The following is a 26,228-nucleotide window of genomic DNA, read 5'->3' as shown; positions in this document are numbered from 1 at the left end:
GTCTTAAACGAAAAGTCATATACTCGAACTGGGCTATCTGGAAATCAACTTTTCCAGTAGCCCAGTAGCCTGATCAGATCCAAAAAATAGTAAGCAAAGTGCTCCGGTGGGATTCTTGGTGCTTGATGCTCATCGCGGTTCTCATTCTTGATGCTTATAGCTTCAAGTATACAACTCGTTGATGTGTTTGCATCACTTTGACCAAGGTTCTACCATCAATACACAACAATCATAACTAAGAAAATAATATACAACTCATGTAAGAGTTTGAGCAAATTGATGAACCAAAGTTACATCACTTTCTTAGTTTCAACACATATACTAGTTCCATTAAGCTACCATCTTTGAATCAAACTAAGTAATCAAGTCCTTAAGCTAGAGAGCTTAGATCTTAACTAGATTTTAAAGATCTTAGTTTAAAAAGTCTAGATCTTATGATCTTGATGAAAACCCTAAGTCATAACACTTAGACTTTCAACTTTACACAACCATAAGTTAGGAAACTTAGATCTTGTAAAATAAGTGATCATAAGCAAATAAGTTTTCTCTTAAATAAAGTAGAAGATCATACGTTACACAACTTAGATCAAACACAAAAAAGGAAACCCTAAGCTAGAGAGCTTGGATTTCTAACAACACTTATGAGATCTCAAGCTAGTAAGCTTGCATCTTTTGTTTCATAAATCACAAGTCACAAATCTAACTACAACTAACAAAAGAAGATCATAAACTAACAAACTTTGATCTTATCTTAAATTTTTGTAGAAACATCAAGCTAGTAAGCTTGTATTTCAAACTTTCTTGAAGATCCATAAAGTAAAGTGTTGGATCTTCAAGTTATATGAAGATCATAAACATGAGTTTTGATCCTTAAGCATAAATAAAGAGATCTTAAGTTTCTACACTTAGATCTAACAAGTTTATGAAGATTCAAAGCTAAGAAGCTTGAATCCATCATGTTCTTGTTACTTTTCAAAGCAAAGTGTAAATCAACAAAAGTTATGAAGATTCAAGTTACAAAACTTGAATCTTTGTTCATGATGATGATGATACATGAATCAAAGTAAGAAAAGAGAGAAAAAAAGGTTAAGAACTTACAAGTTCTTCAAATATTTGAGTGAGTTTTTAGAGTGAGAAAGTAGAGAGAAGTGTGTGAGTTTGAATGAAATGAAAAAATGAATGAAGTGTAAGTATTTATCAAAGAAAGAAAAAGAAGAATAAAATAAAATGATGGTGATGGGGGGAGTGGTGGCCGACGGTCACAAGGGGTGGGGGGAGGGGACCATTTGGCATTTTGTGGTGTGGCTCATGGTGGTGGTACATGGTGATAGTGATATGTTGGGTGGTTTGAGACATTATGAAAGCCTTTGTTCCTAAGCATGCACACTACTTGTCTTATTAATATCATGTGCTTAATTAGGATTACATGGGCTAATTAACCCATTACTAGCCCACTTAAGTTGAGTAGGTTGGGCCATGGAAGTCCACTAATGTGTTAAGCCCAATAAGGTAACTAGTAAGCCCAAGTAAACACTTAAGCATAATTAAGGGACCATAACACTAAGTAATTTTCATTAATAAGTAACAATTACGTTTACGTAGCCGTAATATTCCAATCATGGCAAAATTTTATCGTGTGCTAAGTTCGTAGCTTGTCTAAAGCGATAAGTGACACTAACGGTCGAAAAAGCAAAAGCAAGGATCACGTTAAGTAACCTAGTACTTAAAAACATGTTGTAAGGTAGTAACGAATGTCATTAACATAATTAATGATCCCAAAATATAATCTAACTCAGTACGCACAAATACGCAGTTTCGTGAAAGTAATGAATAAAATTAAAAGGCGAAAAAGTCGGGTCGTTACATTACCCAATTTGATGGGTATCAAGTCAATCTCGAAATCCACACCAGCTATGTTGATAATTCCTCCTCGGCACATTTGGTCAACTTTCTCGAGTTTTCCATTGGTTACCTCAACAAGCATACTCTCCTTTAAAGGAACTAACGACTAATTTATCTTAGAGCAAAAGTGTCTACATACGTAACTCCTATCGGCACCAGTATCAAATAGGACAGAAGCTAATAGATTGTTAATAGTGAATATACATGTAACCAAGTCGGGGTTCTCGCGGGCATCTCTTGCATTTACGTTGAAAGCCCTTCCACGCGCTGGCCCGCCATCCTTTCTCTTGTTGGGACATTCATTCCTGAAGTGGCCCTGCTGTCTGCACTCATATCACTTCTTTGGTCCAGTAGGGTTTGTCTTTACAGCTGGGGTGGTGATCTTGCGGTCTTTGCCAACGTGCCCAGTCCTTTTACACTTTTCACAGACCACACTGCAGTACCCGGTATGATGCTTGTCGCACCTCTTACACTGCGGAAGACTACCCTTGTAGTTAGGGTTCGAGCTAGTGTTCAGGTTGGGGTTCCTCCAGTCGTTGTTTCCATTGAGACTCTTATGCCTCTCAGCTGGGTTTTGATCAAAGACGCTTCCCTTGTTGTTGTCCCACTTACGTTTCTCATTACTAGCTCCCGATTCTGATTTTGCCTTCTCTGGTTCCTTGCTGGTAATTTGGTTTATCAGGGTGTGCGCCATACGCATAGCTTCTGGGACATTTGCTGGTTTCGAAGAGATGACATTTCCCTGAATGGTCTTGGGAAGTCCCCACAAGTATCGTTCCATACGCTTAAATTTAGGGGTAACCATCGTGCGGCACATCAGAGCTAATTCCAGGTACCTTCGGTTATAGCCATCAACATCAGTTCCCACAACCTTCAACTCCCAAAACTCAGCTTCCATTTTCTGTATTTCTGTTCTGGGGCAGTACTCCTCGATCATGTCCCCTTTGAATTCCTCCCATGGGGTAGCATAAGCCTCGTCAATTCCCTTAGCCTGAGCAAGTGTGTTCCACCAGGTTAAAGCGCCGTCCGATAGGGTACAGGAGGCATACTTAGTTTTGTTCATTTCTGAGCAGTTACTCACACGTAATACAGCTTCCAATTTCTCAAACCACCTTATCATTCCAACTGGCCCCTCAGTACTACTGAAATTGTGGGGCTTGCAGCTCTAGAATTCCTTATAAGTACACCCATTTTGAATGTGCTGGTTAACCAGTAGAACTTGGGGGTTGACATCCATCATAGCTGCGACTACTCAAGCAGCAATCATTTCCTTGATCTGTGTCATTGTGGGTGTTTCCCTTGGAACTCTTCCGTTTGCCATTGATCTTCTAAACAAAAATTTCGACTTAAGTCAAAATCCAGCATTCAATAAATAATAATAATATTATAGCATAAGGCACCCAGTATGGAATCAACACAACACACAATTATTAAGTAATGCAACCAGATACAGATACCACAAAATCATCATACAGTAGCGTAAATAGAACAACATACAAAATTTAAATAACATTAAGTTCTATTCATTAATAAGAAAGTTGCATACATTCGCATAAGGTGCGTACAATACATGAGTAAAACATGAAACTACCAACATGGTTACATAGCAAAATCTAATACAATAGTCTTATGGTAATGGCGGGTAAATGATGTCCATCAGGTGGGTCATCTGTTCCTCGAGCTCAGTTACCCGAGCACGGAGGATATGCACTTCCCTCGTCAGTTCCTCGACGATGGGGGATGCTGGTGGAGCAGGCGGTGTAGATGATGTTGGTGGTGCTGGTGGCGCCGGTGGTGCAGCTGGTGCAGTACCAGAAGTAGATGGTGCGTAACGGGAAACCTTACGCACGAATGGATCAGCAGGGTATGGCACAACCCGCTTACAGGCGGTAACCCTAACCATCTGTCCATGTGCGTTCAAGAACGGTCTACCTCCGTTAACCCCAGGAATAACAGTACCATCGAAACGATACCTCTTCTTCGGCGGGGTAGAGGGTGGCTGCACTGGCTCCTCCTCAGGGTCCTCCTCAGAGTCCTCCTCGGAATCCTCGTCGAAATCCTCGTCGCTGGAGTTACCAGATGATGAATCGCCCAAATCATCTGAGGGTGGATGTGCCTGTCCGGTGGTTATAAGTCGATATCTACCAGGCAAGATCAGAACGACACGTCCATCAGCAAGGCATCTAGCCCAATGTCCATGCTCATTACAGAAAGGACCATCCCCATTTCCCCCAGGAATCACAGCACCACCGGAATGGGGCTGTGGCTCCGGGAGTGTAACGACCCGCACTTTTTCGATCGTTCTATACTTATAAGATTGATATTTACATAAATTAAACCTTACCAACATGATAAGCAATCCAAATTGATGAGATTTATATTTCTGAAAAGAGTTTTACACAACGTTTGACCGTCTAGTTTGACCGATGATATCACGAACTATACAATATATGATAATTATACGTTTGTGTATATATATGTATATATACATATTTAACATGATTAATGAATGTTTTAATATCTCATTTTATATTAATAACAACAAGTTATATGTGTATTTTGAAACTACTAACTTAAGTTTTCAAAACGATAACAATACGTAACGTTATTTGACATATATACTTAAGATTTATAATGTTATACATATATTGTATAAGTAATGTATTTAATTACTTTTAAAGAACTTAAATACATAAAACCATATAAGTGTATTCACAAAAGATAGTTATATTTGAATCCTCATTTCATTTTTCACAAAATTTCTATACGTATACCTAGAGTATTTGTACTCGTATCATACCTAGCTCCTATACGTATTTACTAATAGTAAATACACATCAAAATCACCACCTAACCAGCCATTATTCATGCCTTATGTATAAGGTAATTACTTTTGGATGATTACTTGACTAATTACAAAAATACAAACTAAAATTTTGTCATGTTATCCTTAAAGATCACATTTTTAGGAGTATATATGTATCATCATTTTTGATTCATTTTTACTTCAATCTCTTAACTAAAAACACACACTCTTTCTTACTCTCTAAACTCCATAACAATTCAGTAACTTACCTTGAAGATCTAGCTTCAAAAACCATACTAAAACACCATAAGAAAACCATACAAAAACACTTCAAGAAAACCCTCCAAGAACACCAACTTACTTCCAATCTTTCATCCACTTCTATCACCCTTTTGATTCTAGCTTCTTACTCCTCTTTTACAGCAAACTTATCCAAGGAACTTGAGGTAGTAACTATGTTCATAACCTTATTCGATTCATATATATATAACTATCTTATTTTGTGGTACAAAAGTTTAACAACAAGAACATAGTTTGAATGTTTTCAAACTTGTTTGCAAACTAAATAGATCCTTCTAACTTAACTTTTAAAATACTTCAAGACCTGTAATATAACTTATGTATATACTAATTTAACAAGGTAAAACTTGGTTTTTCAAAGTATAAGTATTTTTAGAAAAATGGTCATTAAATGATTTTGTTGTAACAAAAATGTTTAACTTCATATGTTTCACTAATGTTTCACTTATGCCGTATGATTTTGAATACAAACCAAGGTATTTACAGTTCATAGTCTTAAAGAAGAACTCGATCCAAGAAGATGGCAATTTGAATCAACGAAAACGGATTTGTAACGAAGAAACTATGACCGAAACAAAATTGGTTATCCTAGATCATTTCAACTACGGGATCAATTGGAAAAAAATGATATAAATCACATATTTCTAAGATAACATGATATTTTATATATATGTACTTATAATTCAATTTTATATGGTTCAGGATCACCCGTAAACAATACGAGAAGATTAATCATAAGATCCCATGTTTGTACGCAACACGTCATTTGACAACACCGGTACCATGGGTCAAGATTAATCTCGACCAATACATATACGATGGGGTTTTATTTATTTCGTTGGGGGTTTTGTTTATTGCGGGTATATTAAACATCTAAAAATGAACCATTAAAAATTGAATTACTAACATCGGAATGCTAACTACGGACTAAGGAAATATTCAAAATATTAAAAGTATAACAAGTATATATATATATAACGTTTGTTTTAAAATGAAAACATATTGATATATTATATATGGATAGGTTCGTGATATCAACCGGAAGACCGAGTCAAATTATATATATCATCAAGACAAGAGTGAGTATATAGTCCCACTTTTAAACTCTAAATATTTCGGGATGAGAATACATGTATTTTTATGTTTTACGTTATGGACACAAGTAACTGAAAAATATATTCTACGTTGAGTTGTACCACTGGCATACTTCCCTGTAGCTTGGTAACTAATATTTACAGCGGTATTGTAAACGCGAATCCTGTTGATAGATCTATCGGGCCTGACAACCCCAATCGGACTGGACGACCAGTATTCAACGGTTGCACAGTACTTCGTTTTGTGACTACACTTGGTACGGTGTAGTAAGATTTCATATTAAAGGGAATATGCGACGTGAAAATGTTAAGTATGGTTACCAAGTGCTCAACCACTTAGAATATTTTTATTGAAATGTTTATATACGAAATCTTGTGGTCTATATATATATATTGCTGCGCACTAAACCTATATCTCACCAACTTTATGTTGACGTTTTTAAACATGTTTATTCTCAGGTGATAATTAAAGCTTCCGCTGCATTATGTTGAATCTAAGCAGGATCATGCGTACTCATATTTGTGTCAAAAATAAAACTGCATATCCGAGGACGTGTGTTGTAAAATATGCTAGAAATCGTGTTGTTATTATCATTTGTAAAGTTTGTAAGTCGAAGATTATCGTTAAACGATAATCATCTTTTTATTGTCTAAAGCTTGTAACAAAAATAATGGTTTGGCTTGTAATGTATAATATATGCAGTTTTCCTTTTTAAAAATGTCGCATATAGAGGTCAATACCTCGCAATGAAATCATACGTTATCTAACACGTTCTTATGGTTAAGGACGGGTTATGACATGTGGTATCAGAGCGTTGGTCTTAGCGAACCAGGTCTGCATTAGTGTGTCTAACCGAGAAGCCGTTAGGATACATTAGTAAGTCTGGACTTTGACCGGGTCTGATTTAAAAAAAAAAAAACCATTGCTTATCACTGTTGGTTAAAATTTATATGTAAATATTATATAAGTACTAATGGGTTAGTTGTTGTGTGATAGATGTCGAGCTCAAAAATTGTTATCACAATCAACGACTCCGAATCAGAATCTTCAGATGGCGTTCCAGTCATTAACCTGTCCGATGACGAAAATGATATCCTTGGGGAAGACTCACAAATTCCGGATGAACCAACTATAGAGAACCCGGAAAGTGAACCCGAGGAGGAAAGTGAACCCGAGGAGGAAAGTGAACCCGAGGAGGAAAGTGAACCCGAGGAGGAAAGTGAACCCGAGGAAGAAATACAGGAAATTACAAAAGACGAGTTCGAACTAGGAAAGAAACGAAAGGCTAATGAATTAGAAAATCCAAATCCCGAGTTTAATGAGAATGATGTGGCACCAATTCCACTCAACACTACCACCCCTATTCCCGCTATTCCTATTCGTTCTGTCCCGGCATCCAGTTCTTCAGTCCCACAGCCAAAATATAGGCAGACAGTTAGGATAAGCGTTAAGCAAATCTTTGTGTCTAAACGTCCTAGAAAATAGATCAAACGATGCGCTGCTGTGTCAAACCATGGAACCGAATAATGTTTTGTATAATATTAATAGTGTGGTTTGCTTAATGTTCGATGTAAGATAAGCATATGTAAAATATTGAAGTATGAAATGCAATAATTTTCCATGGTTAAGTATTATTTAGATTGTAGTAATTGATTCTGTACTAAGCTATTAAGTATGAACATTAACGGGTAGGTACTACCCAAGATATAATTATAAAACGCTAATAAGAAGAAAAGGCTTTTATAATAATACCTAGTTCATATTATTAATAAGCTATAATGTACTATAAATACACACTACATCTATAATAATCCATGTGAATAATTATTTTCTTTCATTAGGAAATGGCGCGATTGAATCGAATGACGGAACAAGAAGTCGAGGACTTCATCAACCAGCGAGTGAACGACAGAATGTTATGGGTTGAGGCTGCAAGAGCTGCTGCAGTTAATCCAAATTCTCGTGTAGGATGCTCCTACAAGACGTTCCAAGCTTGCAAGCCTTCATCATTCAGTGGAACGGAAGGGCCGATCGGTTTAACCCGATGGATAGAAAAGATGGAGACGGTGTTTAAAATCAGTGGTTGTGATGAAAAAGACATGACCAAGTTTGCATCGTGCACTTTACAAGATAGTGCACTCACATGGTGGAAGAATTATGTGAAGGCGGTAGGAGGAGATGTAGCTTATGATACTCCATGGGAAGAATTCAAAGCAATGATAATCACCGAGTATTGTCCAAGGAATGAGGTTATTAAGTTAGAAGATGAGTTACGAAGTTTGAAGGTGGTTGGTACTGAAATCACCAACTACAATCAGCGATTCATGGAATTGGTTTTACTATGTCCTGAATTGGTTCCAACCGAAGCACGGAAGATTGAAATGTACAAAGGTGGTTTGCCCAAAAAGGTCAAGGCAAACGTTACAGCATCGAAACCTAAGACAATTCATGAAGCTATAACCATGGCAAACGAGCTAATGGATCAGGTCATTTTGGACAAGAAAGCATTCAATACTGAGGTGAAGGTATTGGGGAACAAGAAAAAGTGGAATGGAGGTTATGATCAAGGTAACCAACAACAACCTTATAAGAAACAAGAAACCACGAAAGGTGCGGGTAGCGGTTCAGGCTTTGGTTACAAAGGACAAAGTCCTTTATGCAACCGTTGTCACAAACATCATTTTGGTTACTGTAGTGTGTTGTGCACTAAATGCAATAGACAGGGACATCTTGCTGAAGATTGTAAGGCTCTCGTTACAAATGCAAATGGTAACAAGACTCCTGCCACCAACGCAAATAGAACTGCTTTGGCTAACATTACTTGTTTTGGGTGTGGAAAACAAGGTCATTATAAGAGCCAGTGCCCGAATCAGAATGGCGGACCTGCACGTGGAAGAGCGTTTGTTATTAATGCTAGAGAGGCACGAGAAGACCCGGAACTTGTTACGGGTACGTTTACCATTAATAACTTATCAGCATCTATTTTATTTGATACTGGCGCCGATAGAAGTTACGTGTGTATAAATTTTTACACTAAATTGAATTGTTCATCATTACCTCTAGATGCTAAGTACTTGATTGAGTTAGCTAATGGTAAACTAATTAAAGCCGATAAAATTTGTCGTGATTGTAAGATAAATTTAGCCGGAGAAACATTTAAGATTGATTTGATACCCGTAGAATTAGGAAGTTTTGATGTAATAGTCGGCATGGACTGGATGTCCAAAGTAGGAGCGGAAGTTGTTTGTGCCAAGAAGGCAATTCGTATTCCTGGTAAGGATAAAATGCCGGTGATGATTTACGGAGAGAAGGGTGATTCAAAGCTAAAACTCATTAGCTGTTTGAAAGCCAAAAAGTGTTTAGAAAAGGGATGTTACGCTATTTTAGCACATGTTAATAAAGTCGAAAAGGAAGAGAAGTGCATCAATGACGTGCCTGTGGCAAGAGATTTTCCCGAAGTTTTTCCGGAAGAATTGCCGGGATTACCTCCATTTAGATCGGTAGAATTTCAAATAGATTTAGTACCAGGAGCTGCACCAGTGGCTCGTGCTCCATATAGACTTGCACTGTCCGAGTTAAAAGAACTTCAAAGTCAGTTAAAAGAATTACTGGACCGTGGATTCATACGACCAAGTACTTCACCGTGGGGAGCTCCAATTTTGTTTGTTAAGAAGAAAGATGGATCTTTCAGGATGTGTATAGATTATCGTGAATTAAATAAGTTAACTATCAAGAATCGGTATCCACTACCGAGAATTGATGACTTATTTGATCAATTGCAAGGATCATGTGTTTATTCGAAAATCGACTTAAGATCGGGCTATCATCAACTACGCGTCAAAGAAGAGGACATTCCGAAAACTGCTTTTCGGACACGTTATGGTCATTACGAATTTTTGGTTATGCCGTTTGGATTGACGAATGCGCCAGCTGTATTCATGGACCTCATGAATCGAGTTTGTAGTCCGTATTTAGATAAGTTTGTTATCGTTTTCATTGATGATATTCTTATCTATTCCAAGAGTGAGCAAGAGCATGAAGAGCATTTAAGGTTGATACTGGAGTTGTTGAGAAAAGAACAACTTTATGCTAAATTTTCTAAGTGTGCTTTCTGGTTGAAAGAAGTACAATTTCTTGGCCACGTTGTTAGTAGCAAAGGAATTCAGGTTGATCCAGCAAAAATTGAAGCCATTGAAAAATGGGAGACTCCTAAGACACCAATGCAGATACGCCAATTTTTGGGTTTAGCCGGTTATTATAGAAGGTTTATTCAAGATTTTTCTCGAATAGCTAAGCCGTTGACAGCATTAACGCAAAAAGGGAAGAAATACGAATGGACCTCGGAGCAGGAGAACGCATTTCAAATACTGAAGAAGAAGTTAACTACGGCGCCTATATTATCGTTACCAGAAGGGAACGATGATTTTGAAATATATTGTGACGCTTCGCGACAAGGTTTTGGTTGTGTTCTTATGCAACGAAAGAAAGTAATTGCATTTGCATCCCGACAATTGAAGATTCACGAGCGGAATTATACGACGCATGATCTAGAACTGGGAGCAGTCGTGTTTGCATTGAAGATGTGGAGACATTACTTGTATGGGGTTAAATTCACTGTGTTTACTGATCATAAAAGCCTTCAGCATATTTTTGATCAGAAACAATTGAACATGAGGCAACGTAGGTGGGTCGAGTTAATAAACGACTATGATTGTGAAATTCGTTATCATCCCGGGAAGGCGAATGTGGTGGCTGATGCTTTAAGCAGAAAAGAACGAGAACCAATTCGAGTTCGAGCAATGAACATAAAAATTCGTATGAATCTCAACTCACAAATCAAAGAAGTTCAACGAGAAGCACTCAATGAAGAAAACATAAAGAATGAAATAATGAAAAAGTACGAGAAACAACTTGTTGTACGGGAAGATGGAATTCGATATTTTGCAAATCGTATTTGGGTACCGAAGTTGGGTGGATTAAGGAAGTTGATATTAAACGAGGCACATAAGACAAGATATTCGATACATCCTGGAGTTGGAAAGATGTACCAAGATCTTAAGACGCATTATTGGTGGCCTAATTTGAAGACAAACGTTGCAACATATGTTGGGGAATGTTTAACTTGTTCCAAAGTCAAAGCAGAACATCAAAAGCCGTCAGGGTTACTTCAACAACCAGAAATCCCAGAATGGAAATGGGATGGTATTACCATGGATTTCATCACGAAGTTACCAAAGACTGCCTGGGGATACGACACCATTTGGGTAATTGTTGATCGTCTTACCAAATCTGCACATTTCTTGCCTATAAAGGAAACAGATAGAATGGAGAAATTATTACGATTATATATAAAGGAAATAGTTTCAAGGCATGGAATACCTATTTCCATTATATCCGATCGTGATAGTAGATTTACCTCAAAGTTTTGGCAATCACTACAGGAGGCACTAGGAACTCGTTTGGATATGAGTACCGCATATCATCCACAAACCGATGGACAGAGTGAGAGAACGATTCAGACTCTCGAAGACATGCTCAGGGCATGTGTGATCGATTTTGGAAACGGATGGGATAAATATCTACCGTTAGCAGAATTCTCGTATAATAATAGTTATCATGCGAGCATTGGAGCTGCGCCATTCGAAGCATTGTACGGAAGGAAGTGTAGATCTCCTATCTGTTGGAATGAAGTAGGAGATCGACATTTAACTGGTCCCGAGATCATACATGAAACGACTGAGAAGATAGTGCAAATCAAGGAGAGATTGAAAACAGCCCGTAGTCGCCAAAAGAGCTACGCCGATGTTCGAAGGAAACCATTAGAGTTTCAGGTCGGGGACATGGTTATGCTAAAGGTGTCACCTTGGAAAGGTGTAATACGTTTCGGCAAAAGGGGTAAACTGAACCCAAGGTACGTAGGCCCGTTCAAGATCATCGAACGCATTGGACCGGTAGCTTATCGACTCGAGTTACCGCAACAACTCGCCGGAGTACATAATACCTTTCACGTCTCAAACCTTAAGAAGTGTCTTGCAAAGGAAGACCTCACCATTCCTCTTGAAGAAATCCATGTCGACGAGAAACTACAATTCGTCGAAGAACCAATCGAAATCATGGACCGTGAAGTTAAACAGCTCAAACAGAGTAATATACCGATTGTTAAGGTTCGTTGGAATGCTAGAAGAGGTCCCGAGTTTACTTGGGAACGCGAGGATCAGATGAAACGAAAGTATCCACACTTGTTTCTCGATAACGCAAAATAGGTACAATTTTAAAATTTCGGGACGAAATTTATTTAACGGGGAGGTAATGTAACGACCCGCACTTTTTCGATCGTTCTATACTTATAAGATTGATATTTACATAAATTAAACCTTACCAACATGATAAGCAATCCAAATTGATGAGATTTATATTTCTGAAAAGAGTTTTACACAACGTTTGACCGTCTAGTTTGACCGATGATATCACGAACTATACAATATATGATAATTATACGTTTGTGTATATATATGTATATATACATATTTAACATGATTAATGAATGTTTTAATATCTCATTTTATATTAATAACAACAAGTTATATGTGTATTTTGAAACTACTAACTTAAGTTTTCAAAACGATAACAATACGTAACGTTATTTGACATATATACTTAAGATTTATAATGTTATACATATATTGTATAAGTAATGTATTTAATTACTTTTAAAGAACTTAAATACATAAAACCATATAAGTGTATTCACAAAAGATAGTTATATTTGAATCCTCATTTCATTTTTCACAAAATTTCTATACGTATACCTAGAGTATTTGTACTCGTATCATACCTAGCTCCTATACGTATTTACTAATAGTAAATACACATCAAAATCACCACCTAACCAGCCATTATTCATGCCTTATGTATAAGGTAATTACTTTTGGATGATTACTTGACTAATTACAAAAATACAAACTAAAATTTTGTCATGTTATCCTTAAAGATCACATTTTTAGGAGTATATATGTATCATCATTTTTGATTCATTTTTACTTCAATCTCTTAACTAAAAACACACACTCTTTCTTACTCTCTAAACTCCATAACAATTCAGCAACTTACCTTGAAGATCTAGCTTCAAAAACCATACTAAAACACCATAAGAAAACCATACAAAAACACTTCAAGAAAACCCTCCAAGAACACCAACTTACTTCCAATCTTTCATCCACTTCTATCACCCTTTTGATTCTAGCTTCTTACTCCTCTTTTACAGCAAACTTATCCAAGGAACTTGAGGTAGTAACTATGTTCATAACCTTATTCGATTCATATATATATAACTATCTTATTTTGTGGTACAAAAGTTTAACAACAAGAACATAGTTTGAATGTTTTCAAACTTGTTTGCAAACTAAATAGATCCTTCTAACTTAACTTTTAAAATACTTCAAGACCTGTAATATAACTTATGTATATACTAATTTAACAAGGTAAAACTTGGTTTTTCAAAGTATAAGTATTTTTAGAAAAATGGTCATTAAATGATTTTGTTGTAACAAAAATGTTTAACTTCATATGTTTCACTAATGTTTCACTTATGCCGTATGATTTTGAATACAAACCAAGGTATTTACAGTTCATAGTCTTAAAGAAGAACTCGATCCAAGAAGATGGCAATTTGAATCAACGAAAACGGATTTGTAACGAAGAAACTATGACCGAAACAAAATTGGTTATCCTAGATCATTTCAACTACGGGATCAATTGGAAAAAAATGATATAAATCACATATTTCTAAGATAACATGATATTTTATATATATGTACTTATAATTCAATTTTATATGGTTCAGGATCACCCGTAAACAATACGAGAAGATTAATCATAAGATCCCATGTTTGTACGCAACACGTCATTTGACAACACCGGTACCATGGGTCAAGATTAATCTCGACCAATACATATACGATGGGGTTTTATTTATTTCGTTGGGGGTTTTGTTTATTGCGGGTATATTAAACATCTAAAAATGAACCATTAAAAATTGAATTACTAACATCGGAATGCTAACTACGGACTAAGGAAATATTCAAAATATTAAAAGTATAACAAGTATATATATATATAACGTTTGTTTTAAAATGAAAACATATTGATATATTATATATGGATAGGTTCGTGATATCAACCGGAAGACCGAGTCAAATTATATATATCATCAAGACAAGAGTGAGTATATAGTCCCACTTTTAAACTCTAAATATTTCGGGATGAGAATACATGTATTTTTATGTTTTACGTTATGGACACAAGTAACTGAAAAATATATTCTACGTTGAGTTGTACCACTGGCATACTTCCCTGTAGCTTGGTAACTAATATTTACAGCGGTATTGTAAACGCGAATCCTGTTGATAGATCTATCGGGCCTGACAACCCCAATCGGACTGGACGACCAGTATTCAACGGTTGCACAGTACTTCGTTTTGTGACTACACTTGGTACGGTGTAGTAAGATTTCATATTAAAGGGAATATGCGACGTGAAAATGTTAAGTATGGTTACCAAGTGCTCAACCACTTAGAATATTTTTATTGAAATGTTTATATACGAAATCTTGTGGTCTATATATATATATTGCTGCGCACTAAACCTATATCTCACCAACTTTATGTTGACGTTTTTAAACATGTTTATTCTCAGGTGATAATTAAAGCTTCCGCTGCATTATGTTGAATCTAAGCAGGATCATGCGTACTCATATTTGTGTCAAAAATAAAACTGCATATCCGAGGACGTGTGTTGTAAAATATGCTAGAAATCGTGTTGTTATTATCATTTGTAAAGTTTGTAAGTCGAAGATTATCGTTAAACGATAATCATCTTTTTATTGTCTAAAGCTTGTAACAAAAATAATGGTTTGGCTTGTAATGTATAATATATGCAGTTTTCCTTTTTAAAAATGTCGCATATAGAGGTCAATACCTCGCAATGAAATCATACGTTATCTAACACGTTCTTATGGTTAAGGACGGGTTATGACAGGGAGTCCTGGGCTGGGTGGAGCTGGAATCTCCTCTGGATCCTCGTCTCTGTCTGAGATGACCATCGGGTCAGGTGCGTGGCTACTGTCCCCAGAGGACGAATCGCCAGAGTCGCTGAAGGGTAGTGATGACAGGATCTGTGAGTCAGCAGCAATAGCAGGCGAGGTGGCAGATGAATCTGAGTCGCTCTCCAAATCAATGATGATAGGCAGTATGTCCAACATCTGAACAAGGAAAAATAACTTTTTTCATGTCAGTAAGTCATATAGCAAGCACGTATTAGGCAAAGTAACTACGACAGTCTAGATCATCTATAGGAGTAATTATCATGGCAATAATAACAAATCCTACAGAAGTATCATGCAATCGAAAGCAGATAGTAGCATGCAGTAGTGAAAATAAGTAGCAGTATACGACATATAGCAGTAAAAGTAAGCAGCAGCATGCAGCAAGTTCCACAGAAACAAGTAAACTAGCAAGTTGTAGATTAGTCCTATTAGTGAATCCTACTTGGCTCGGTCTAGACTCACTAATGCAACCTAATTCCCTACAACTAATGCTCTGATACCAAATGTGATGCCCCGTACAAAATTAACATGTACGGATCATCAACAACAGGATCATTACTAGGTCAAACACTATATGCTGTTTTAAATAAGTTTGCAATCATCAAAAGAGGTAACGTCTTTACCGACGTCAAATGTTTTAAAAACGATAGTATACTTATACGAATAGAAAGCAATTAACATAAGTACGAGACCCGAGGTTCATTACAAATTCATTGTTCAAAAGTAACATAGTTCGTGAATGCAAGGTAAATGTTTCATGACATCTCTAACAAAAGCAGCAGGAGTCTACACAGCAAGACTACTACAGCGGAAGCATCAAACCTCTAAGCACCTGAGAAAACATGCTTAAAAATGTCAACACGAATGTTGGTGAGCTATAGTTTAAATTAATATAATGTAGGCCACGAGATTTCGTATTTCAAAACAGTATGAAAAGTGTATGCTTAACCGTGGGCACTTGGTAACTAACTTAACGTAATATCACCCCCTAAATGTACACTTGGAGAGTGTGTAAGTTTACGAAGTATTAAACACCCATTAAATGCTAGCGCGACTAGCCCGAGTGGGGATGTCAAACCCTATGGATCCATATCTAAGATTCACGTTCACCGGTTCAAAGACCAATGACTAAATGTTACCAAGCTAAGGGGAAAGTTTATGCCGTTGTATAACCCACACATATATAAAGTTTAAGTACTCGTGCCTAGTAAGTAAAATGTACATGCATTCTCAGTCCCAAAAATAGTTTAAGTAAAAAGGGATGCTATAACTCACGGTGATTAAGCAGTAAAAGTCGATACGAGATACGTAAGCAAGTAAGTTGGTCCGAAAGGTCCTCAACCTAAGTCAAAAGTTACTAAGTCAGTAATTTGTTTCTAAAGGTTTAAAAGTACATAAGTTAAGTCTTATGTGTCATCATCATCATCATTCATCATCGTAAAAGCTAAGTAAGTTCAATAAATGTAGAGATCGAAACAATAGGCTGATTTTGATCAGCTGCTACGACCTCTACGAAAATCGAAAAGATGCGTAGTCAGTGGCTATAGCTCGTATGTGAGTCCTCTATTTGCTGACCAATTTCTAGAACCAAACTCGTCTTCGTTTGACCGTGGTGACGGTTTAAGTGTGAGTAGGTCAGAAATTTCAGCACAACGTTACAAAGGTGTAGTGATTTTAAAAAAGCTATAAATCCTAAACCGTAACTCGGATTGAGACGAGTCTTAAATGAAAAGTCATCTACTCGAACCGGGCTATCTGGAAATCAACTTTTCCAAATAGCCCAGGAAACTGATCAGATCCAGAAAACAGTAAGCAAAGTGCTCCGATGGGATTCTTGATGCTCATCACGGTTCTCATTCTTGATGCTTATAGCTTCAAGTGCACAACTCGTTGATGTGTTTGCATCACTTTGGCCAAAGTTCTACCATCAATACACAACAATCAAAACTAAGAAAACAATATACAACTCATGTAAGAGTTTGTGCAAATTGATGAACCAAAGTTACATCACTTTCTTAGTTTCAGCACATATACTAGTTCCATTAAGCTACCATCTTTGAATCAAACTAAGTAATCAAGACCTTAAGATAGAGAGCTTAGATATTAACTAGATTTTAAAGATCTTAGTCTAAAAAGTCTAGATCTCATGATCTTGATGAAAACCCTAAGTCATAACACTTAGACTTTCAACTTTACACAACCATAAGTTACGAAACTTAGATCTTGTAAAGTAAGTGATCATAAGCAAATAAGTTTTCTCTTAAACAAAGTAGAAGATCATAAGTTACACAACTTAGATCAAACACAAAAAAGGAAACCCTAAGATAGAGAGCTTGGATTTCTAACAACACTTATGAGATCTCAAGCTAGTAAGCTTGCATCTTTTGTTTCATAAATCGCAAGTCACAAATCTAACTACAACAAACAAAAGAAGATCATAAACTAACAAACTTTGATCTTATCTTAACTTTTTGTAGAAACATCAAGCTAGTAAGCTTGTATTTTAAACTTTCTTGAAGATCCATAAAGTAAAGTGTTGGATCTTCAAGTTACATGAAGATCATAAACATGAGTTTTGATCCTTAAGCATAAATAAAGAGATCTTAAGTTTGTATACTTAGATCTAACAAGTTTATGAAGATTCAAAGCTAAGAAGCTTGAATACATCATGTTCTTGTTACTTTTCAAAGTAAAGTGTAAATCAACAAAAGTTATGAAGATTCAAGTTACAAAACTTGAATCTTTGTTCATGATGATGATGATACATGAATCAAAGTAAGAAAAGAGAGAAAAAGAGGTTAAGAACTTACAAGTTCTTCAAATATTTGAGAGAGTTTTTAGAATGATAAAGTAGAGAGAAGTGTGTGAGTTTGAATGAAATGAAAAAAATGAATGAAGTGTAAGTATTTATCAAAGAAAGAAAAAGAAGAATAAAATAAAATGATGTTGATGGGGGGAGTGGTGGCCGACGGTCACAAGGGGTGGGGGGAGGGGACCATTTGGCATTTTGTGGTGTGGCTCATGGTGGTGGTACATGGTGATAGTGATATGTTGGGTGGTTTGAGACATTATGCAAGCCTTTGTTCCTAAGCATGCACACTACTTGTGTTATTAATCTCATGGGCTTAATTAGGATTACATGGGCTAATTAACCCATTACTAGCCCACTTAAGTTGAGTAGGTTGGGCCATGGAAGTCCACTAACGTGTTAAGCCCAATAAGGTAACTAGTAAGCCCAAGTAAACACTTAAGCATAATTAAGGGACCCTAAAACTAAGTAATTGTCGTTAATAAGTAAAAATTATGTTTACGTAGCCGTAATATCCCAATCGTGGCAAAAGTTTATCGTGTGCTAAGTTCGTAGCTTGTATAAGCGATAAGTGACACTAACGGTCGTAAAAGCAAAAGCAAGGATCACGTTAAGTAACCTAGTACTTTAAAACACGTTGTAAGGTAGTAACGAATGTAACTAACATAATTAATGATCCCAGAATATAATCTAACTCAGTACGCACAAATACTCAGTTTCGTGAAAGTAATGAATAAAATTAAAAGTCAAAAAAAGTCGGGTCATTACATCAAGAGTCATACAGAAGACAACATGCTCAGAGATACTCTTGAAACATTCGAATCATTAAGAAGAGTTAACATGAAGCTAAATCCTAAAAATTGCACTTTCGGTGTAAAAGAAGGCAAATTTTAGGATATATTGTTACAGAAAGAGGAATTAAGGCTAATCCGAAAAAGATTCAAGGAATTGAAGATATAGTATCTCCTAAAACAAAGAAAGAAGTGATGGAATTCAACATTATAACATGTTCTTGATGTAAACATAATCACAAACCAATTTTATGATAGTTAATGAAAGCGGAAGCATGATTATCAAGAAAACAAGTTTATATGTTTAACCATTTAATTTAATTCCATGTGAATATCAAGCCATGAATCATGCTTACATATAAAATAAGTGTAAGAAGAGTGTTATACCTCCTCAATGAGTGAGAAATGAGCTGAATTTGGACAGCAGAAAAGTTGATGAAGATGATGCAAAATGAGCTTCTAACTTGAAGCCTCAAGTGTGTTATACCCCAAGCAATTTACCCCAACACTCTTGCCTTTAGTTAGGAATTGATTGACACTTAATATTGGCTTGTAAAATAAATTTTGAACTCACCTTTAAGCACAAAAAGGCCCACGGCCAACAGCAACTGCAGCAAGCTTCTTGTGCAGTTTTTTTCTCTTTGAAAGTTTAGTAATCTACCTTAGAGAAAAGGAGTCAACCCTTGGTACAAGTATTAGACATGCACCTATGGGTTTGTGTTATTGATGTAACATCCCACCTTTTTCCGTTTTCTTTTCCGTTATACTAATTTAAACTCCGTTATATGTTTATAACATCTCCCGTTAATACGCGTTTTAAAATATTCCGTTTAGGTATTTTCCGCACCCGACTACAAACTCGAGGGACTAAAATTGACAAGGGGCAAACTAGTTGACTAGGTCACCTAGTCTACCCCAATCACCACCATTCAACCATCTCTCACTCTCTCTCTTTCTCTCTAGCAAGAACACACCCAATTTCCAAATTCATTCAATCATCATCTAAATTCGATCTAGGAGGCTTACAACAAAATAAACTACATATTTGGAATCCTCTCTTCATCCTCTTCAATTTGATACCAACTTCATCTCATTTGGGTAACTTTCTAAAATCACTAATTTTATGTGTTCTTGAGATTTTTGAGTTATAAAGTTGTTAATTAGTGTCTATGGCTCATTGTGATGTCGTGTATGTAATTTGTATGCTCGATTCGTTGTTTTTGGCGTAACTAGTTCAATATGAAAATTACTTGCTAAATCCTTGATTTTGGATGATCAAATGTTGTTAGATTGTTAAAGTGCATGTTTTAAAAGTGTTACTAGTATCATTAGCTTCGTTTTGATGTATAGGTTGATTAAGGAAACTCCAAGAACATGATTAATGATTTTGAGAACTTGGATTAGGGTTTGATGAGCTTTACATGAACTTTTGATGCGTCAAATGCTATGAGATATTGTTGTTAAGTGTTTTGTTGCAATGTGTGTTTGATTACCTTCGAAACGGCATAACATACATGTAATTTGGTTGCCCGAATCATAAAATGCGTTTTTGGAACTTGAACTTTGATTATGAATGTTTAATCGCGGTTTTTGGTTGTTATAAGTGGAAGTTTGATTGATGATATGTGTTTGGTTGCATTCCTCGTCAAAATACCTTTCCAACGATGTATGATAGGCGTTATAAGTGTTTGCGGGTCAAGAATTGTGTTAGAATTGGTTTTGGCTCGTGCATAGTTTGAAAGACAGAAAAATAGCTGAACTACAGGTCGCGCGGCGCGCACCATACCCCGCGCGGCGCGCCAAATGGCCTGGACAGATTCTGACCTCCATGTCCCTTTTAACGTGAAATGTTTGACTAGCTACCGACCTCCGATTCACATGAAACTTGTTTTAATATACTTGTATATGAATAATTAGCATGGAAAATTTGTCCGGGACCCGACCCGAACATGTTGACTTTTTCGTTGACTTTGACCCGACCAAGTTTGACTTTTTGTCAAACTTAACCAATTAATTATGCAATCTTCCTAACATGCTTTTATACTTGTATCTTGCATGAAACTTGACAATTTGCTTCACATGCTATATTAATCGAGTCGTATTGAGCCATAGGACTAATTGAACATCTTTGACCCTTCGTGACTATCGTTATTGATACAACCTAATTGTTTAGGTCGAGACTAGCATTGTTCTTTGCACGTTTACTTGTTGAAGTACTATTTCACTCTTGCAATCAAAGGTGAGATCATAGTCCCACTTTTACTCTTTTTGAACTTATATTTGGGATGAGAAAACATAAACGATTCTTTTGAACTAAGTGAACACAAGAACGGGAAAACAAACATTCTACATACGAGTTTAGAACAAAAATCCTCAATTCGATTATCATTAGTTACACTTGCCGGGTGTAAGCGAGAACTTATGTTATATGGCCATATGGGTTGACAACCCTCATCTTTGACGGTTCGCTACCGTCTACGGATGAAATATATTTTCGAGAATCAGTGTTTGTTCTAGCACTATGGATGGGGTATACAATGGATGGAATGTTAAGCTTTGATAATTGGGTGCTCGTGAAACAAACTTTTGGAATGTATTACTATTATTTCTTTGATGCAAATCTTGTGGTTCACTTGTACTTACTTACTTAAACCTATGATTTCACCAACGTTTTCGTTGACAGATTTCTATGTTTTTCTCAGGTCCTTGAACGATACATGATACATGCTTCCGCTCATTATTTTGATACTTGCATTGGATGTCGAGTATATATGCATACATGGAGCGTCTTTTGGATACTTTTAAATTGTGTCGCATAAGTTTCATTTGTACTTAAAACTTTGTATCGTAACTTGTGGTGGAACTATTCTTGTAAACTTGAACAACCTTTACATTTGAAATGAATGCGACATATCTTTTGGTCAAACGTTGTTTTAAAGACTTATGACCACGTAACGGGACCTAAGTAGACGGCGCCGTCAATGATGATTTGGTCGGGTCGCTACAGATGGTATCAGAGCGTTGGTTGTAGGGATTTAGAGTTCATTAGTGTCAACCCCGAGTCATAGGGTACATTGGTGAGTCTAGACTACAACCGGCATATAGACTTGAAGTAGGAATTACTTGACTACTTGTGCATTTATACTCGAACGCTTCAACTCATATCTACTCTTAGTTCATCTTAATCTCACGTTGTTTAATTTGATTGACGCGCCACCTTGACTATATGAAATGATGTCGAATGCACATATGAATCAGGGTAATATAATTTCCGGGATTATATTACGGTGACTCATATGAACGTTCCGACATTATGACATAAAGAATTTAAGGCGAGTCGAGGAAAAACTTCTCTTTATCTTTATTCTATATCACGGTTAGTATTATTGAGAATACTAATCAATGATATTCTTGTGTCTTGAAGGAACAATGGCTCCTCGTCGTGTACGCCGCAATGAAACTCCCGAACAAGCTCTCGAACGGATGATAGCCACCGCCGTAGATGCGGCCATGGCCGGTCACTCATCCAACAACAATAATAATAACAACCACAACAACAACAACAACAACAACCAAGGAGCCGGTAACTCTAGCGAAGGGTGCTCCTACAAAGCTTTCATGGGGTGCAAACCCCACACTTATGATGGAACCGGGGGACCGGTTGTGCTTACTCGTTGGTTTGAACAAACCGAGGCCGTCTTTAGCATAAGCGGTTGCCGGGACCAAGACAAGGTCAAATACTCCACTCACACTTTCTTCGGAATTGCTCTAACATGGTGGAACACCTATGTTCAATCGGTGGGTACCGATGAAGCTCATGCCCTCTCTTGGGCCGATCTAAAGGAAAAGATGATTGTTGAATATTTTCCGCGCGAAGAAACCCGAAAGCTTGAGGAAGAACTAAGAGCTTTGAAAGCGGTCGGAAACGATCTTAAAGCTTATAATCAACGCTTCGCCGAACTATCCTTGATGTGTCCTAATCTTGTTAACCCCGAATCTCAAAGGATTGAGCTCTACATGCTCGGTCTTCCAAAAAGCATCAAACAAGGGGTGATGTCATCCAAACCCACTACTCATCAAGCCGCTATGAACATGGCTCGCCAACTAATTGAAACGGTTGACGAAATCGTAGTTCCGGCACCTAAGGCCGAGGATAAATCGGGCGGCAACAAAAGAAAATGGGAAGCTCCCCAATCAAGCAACAACAACTTTGCCAAGAAATCTTTCACTTCCGACGGCAAGAAGGGTTATGCCGGGAATCTACCTCTTTGCAACAAATGCAACAAACATCACTTTGGTGAATGTGGCAAGCTAACTTGCCATCGGTGCCAAGAAATTGGTCATAAGGCCAACGATTGTAAAAGTGCCACTCCCGTCGCTCGAAAGTGGCCCAATGCACCAAAGACGGGCACTTGCTACGAATGTGGCCAAACGGGTCATTATAGAAATGCATGCCCGAAAAGGAAAGATAACACCAATACGCGCGGTCGAGCTTTCAACATCAACACCGAGGAAGCCGGGGATGACACTGAACTAGTCACGGGTACGTTTCTTCTCAACAATTCTTATGTCTCTTGCTTATTCGATTCAGGTGCCGATAAATGCTTTGCATCCAAGACTTTGACTCATTCTTTTAGCACTCCACCTCTTCCATTAGATACCACTTATACCATTGAAGTGGCTAACGGGAAACTATTAAGTGCCGACACATATTACCGGGGGTGTACGATAAACATTTTGGGTAAGGAATTTGAAATTGACTTGATACCCATGGAACTAGGAAGCTTTGATGTAATAATCGGTATGAATTGGTTAGTCAAAACGAAATCTCACATTCTTTGTGATCTTAACGCAATCCGAATTCCTATCGAGAATGGTGAACCTTTGATCGTCTATGGCGATAAGAGTTGCACCGGACTCAACCTCGTTTCGTGTATTAAAGTTAGAAAACTACTCCGTAAGGGTTGTTTTGCGATCCTTGCTCACGTTAAGAAAGTCGAGTCCGATGAGAAGCCCATCGATGATGTGCCAATTGTTAGTGACTATTTCGATGTATTTCCCGACGAATTGCCGGGTCTTCCACCTCATCGACCGGTTGAATTCCAAATCGATCTTATTCCGGGAGCCGCACCCGTAGCACGTGCACCATATAGACTCGCTCCATCCGAAATGCAAGAATTGCAAAGTCAAATCCAAGAACTACTTGATCGTGGTTTTATCCAACCTAGCCATTCACCTTGGGGCGCTCCGATTTTGTTTGTTAAAAAGAAAGACGGATCCCTACGAATGTGCATTGATTATCGTGAACTAAATAAATTGACGGTTAAGAACCGATATCCTCTTCCTCGCATCGATGACCTCTTTGATCAACTACAAGGGTCTTGTGTATATTCGAAAATCGATCTCCGCTCGGGTTATCATCAATTAAGGGTTAAGGGGGAAGATGTCTCCAAAACCGCTTTCCGGACTCGTTACGGTAGTTATGAATTCCTTGTCATGCCATTTGGTCTCACTAACGCACCGGCGGTGTTCATGGATCTTATGAACCGCGTGTGCAAACTGTATCTCGATAAATTTGTTATTGTGTTCATCGATGACATATTGATCTATTCTAAAAATGAAGAAGAGCACGAACAACATCTCCGACTTGTGCTTGAACTTTTAAGACAAGAACAACTCTATGCCAAATTCTCCAAGTGTGAATTTTGGTTAAAGGAAGTTCAATTTCTTGGGCATGTTGTAAGTGACCAAGGTATTAAAGTCGATCCAACGAAAATCGAAGCCATTAGCAAATGGGAGACTCCTACTACTCCTACTCACATTCGTCAATTTTTGGGTCTCGCCGGGTACTATCGTAGATTCATCGAAAATTTCTCTTTGGTTGCACGTCCTCTAACCGCATTGACTCACAAGGGAAAGAAATTCATTTGGGCGACCGAACATGAATCCGCATTCCAAATCTTGAAAACGAAGCTAACCACCGCTCCTATCTTGTCACTTCCCGAAGGCAATGATGACTTTGTTGTATATTGCGATGCCTCAAAACATGGTTTTGGGTGTGTATTGATGCAACGAATGAAAGTCATTGCTTATGCTTCTCGACAACTCAAAATTCATGAACGAAACTATACGACACATGATCTCGAACTCGGAGCCGTCGTCTTTGCACTTAAAATGTGGAGACACTATCTTTATGGAACCAAGAGTACTATCTTTACCGACCACAAAAGTCTCCAACACATTTTCGATCAAAAGCAACTAAACATGAGACAACGACGGTGGATTGAAACTTTGAACGATTACGATTGCGAGCTTCGTTACCATCCCGGGAAGGCAAACGTAGTAGCCGATGCCTTAAGTCGAAAAGAAGGAGCGGTGCCTCTTCGTGTCCGAGCTTTAAACATCACCATTCACACCAACCTTAATAGCCAAATTCGGGTAGCCCAAGATGAGGCTCTCAAGGATGAAAACCTTTCACACGAGCTCTTAAACATTCTCGTCTCTCGATTCGAAATTAGGGAGACCGGACTCCGATATTACGCCGGAAGGATTTGGGTGCCTAGTTATGGGGACCTACGAAGCCTTATTTTAGATGAAGCCCATAAGTCACGATACTCGATTCACCCCGGTGCCAATAAGATGTACCACGACCTTAAACAACTATATTGGTGGCCGAACATCAAAAGGGACGTAGCTACTTATGTTTCCAAGTGTTTGACATGTTCCAAAGTCAAAGCCGAACACCAAAGACCGTCCGGATTACTTCAACAACCCGAGATCCCGCAATGGAAGTGGGAAAGGATAACGATGGATTTTATCACCAAGCTACCAAAAACGACGGGCGGTTATGATACCATTTGGGTTATTGTTGACCGTCTCACCAAATCCGCACACTTCCTTGCCATGAAAGAAACAGACAAAATGGAGAAACTTGCACAACTTTACATTAAGGAGATCGTAGCCCGACACGGTGTACCTTTATCGATTATCTCCGACCGAGATGGCCGTTTCGTTTCTAGATTTTGGCGTACATTGCAAGAAGCGTTGGGAACGCGTTTAGACATGAGCACCGCATATCATCCTCAAACCGATGGACAAAGCGAACGTACAATTCAAACCTTAGAAGACATGTTACGAGCTTGCGTGGTTGATTTCGGAAAAGCTTGGGACAAGCACTTACCTCTCGCCGAGTTCTCTTATAACAATAGTTATCACGCGAGTATTAAAGCCGCACCTTTTGAAGCGCTATATGGCCGCAAATGTCGTTCACCTCTTTGTTGGGCCGAGGTAGGCGACGTGCAAATCACCGGACCCGAACTCAATCACGAAACCACCGAGAAAATCGTTCAAATCCGAGATAGGCTTAGGACGGCCCGAAGTCGTCAAAAGAGCTATACCGACAAACGACGTAACGATCTTGAA

The sequence above is a fragment of the Rutidosis leptorrhynchoides genome, chromosome 3 (assembly GCF_046630445.1).
Source record: "Rutidosis leptorrhynchoides isolate AG116_Rl617_1_P2 chromosome 3, CSIRO_AGI_Rlap_v1, whole genome shotgun sequence".
Classification (NCBI taxonomy): domain Eukaryota; kingdom Viridiplantae; phylum Streptophyta; class Magnoliopsida; order Asterales; family Asteraceae; genus Rutidosis; species Rutidosis leptorrhynchoides.
The sequence above is the reverse complement of the archived record's forward strand: the minus strand, read 5'-3'. Positions refer to the sequence as shown.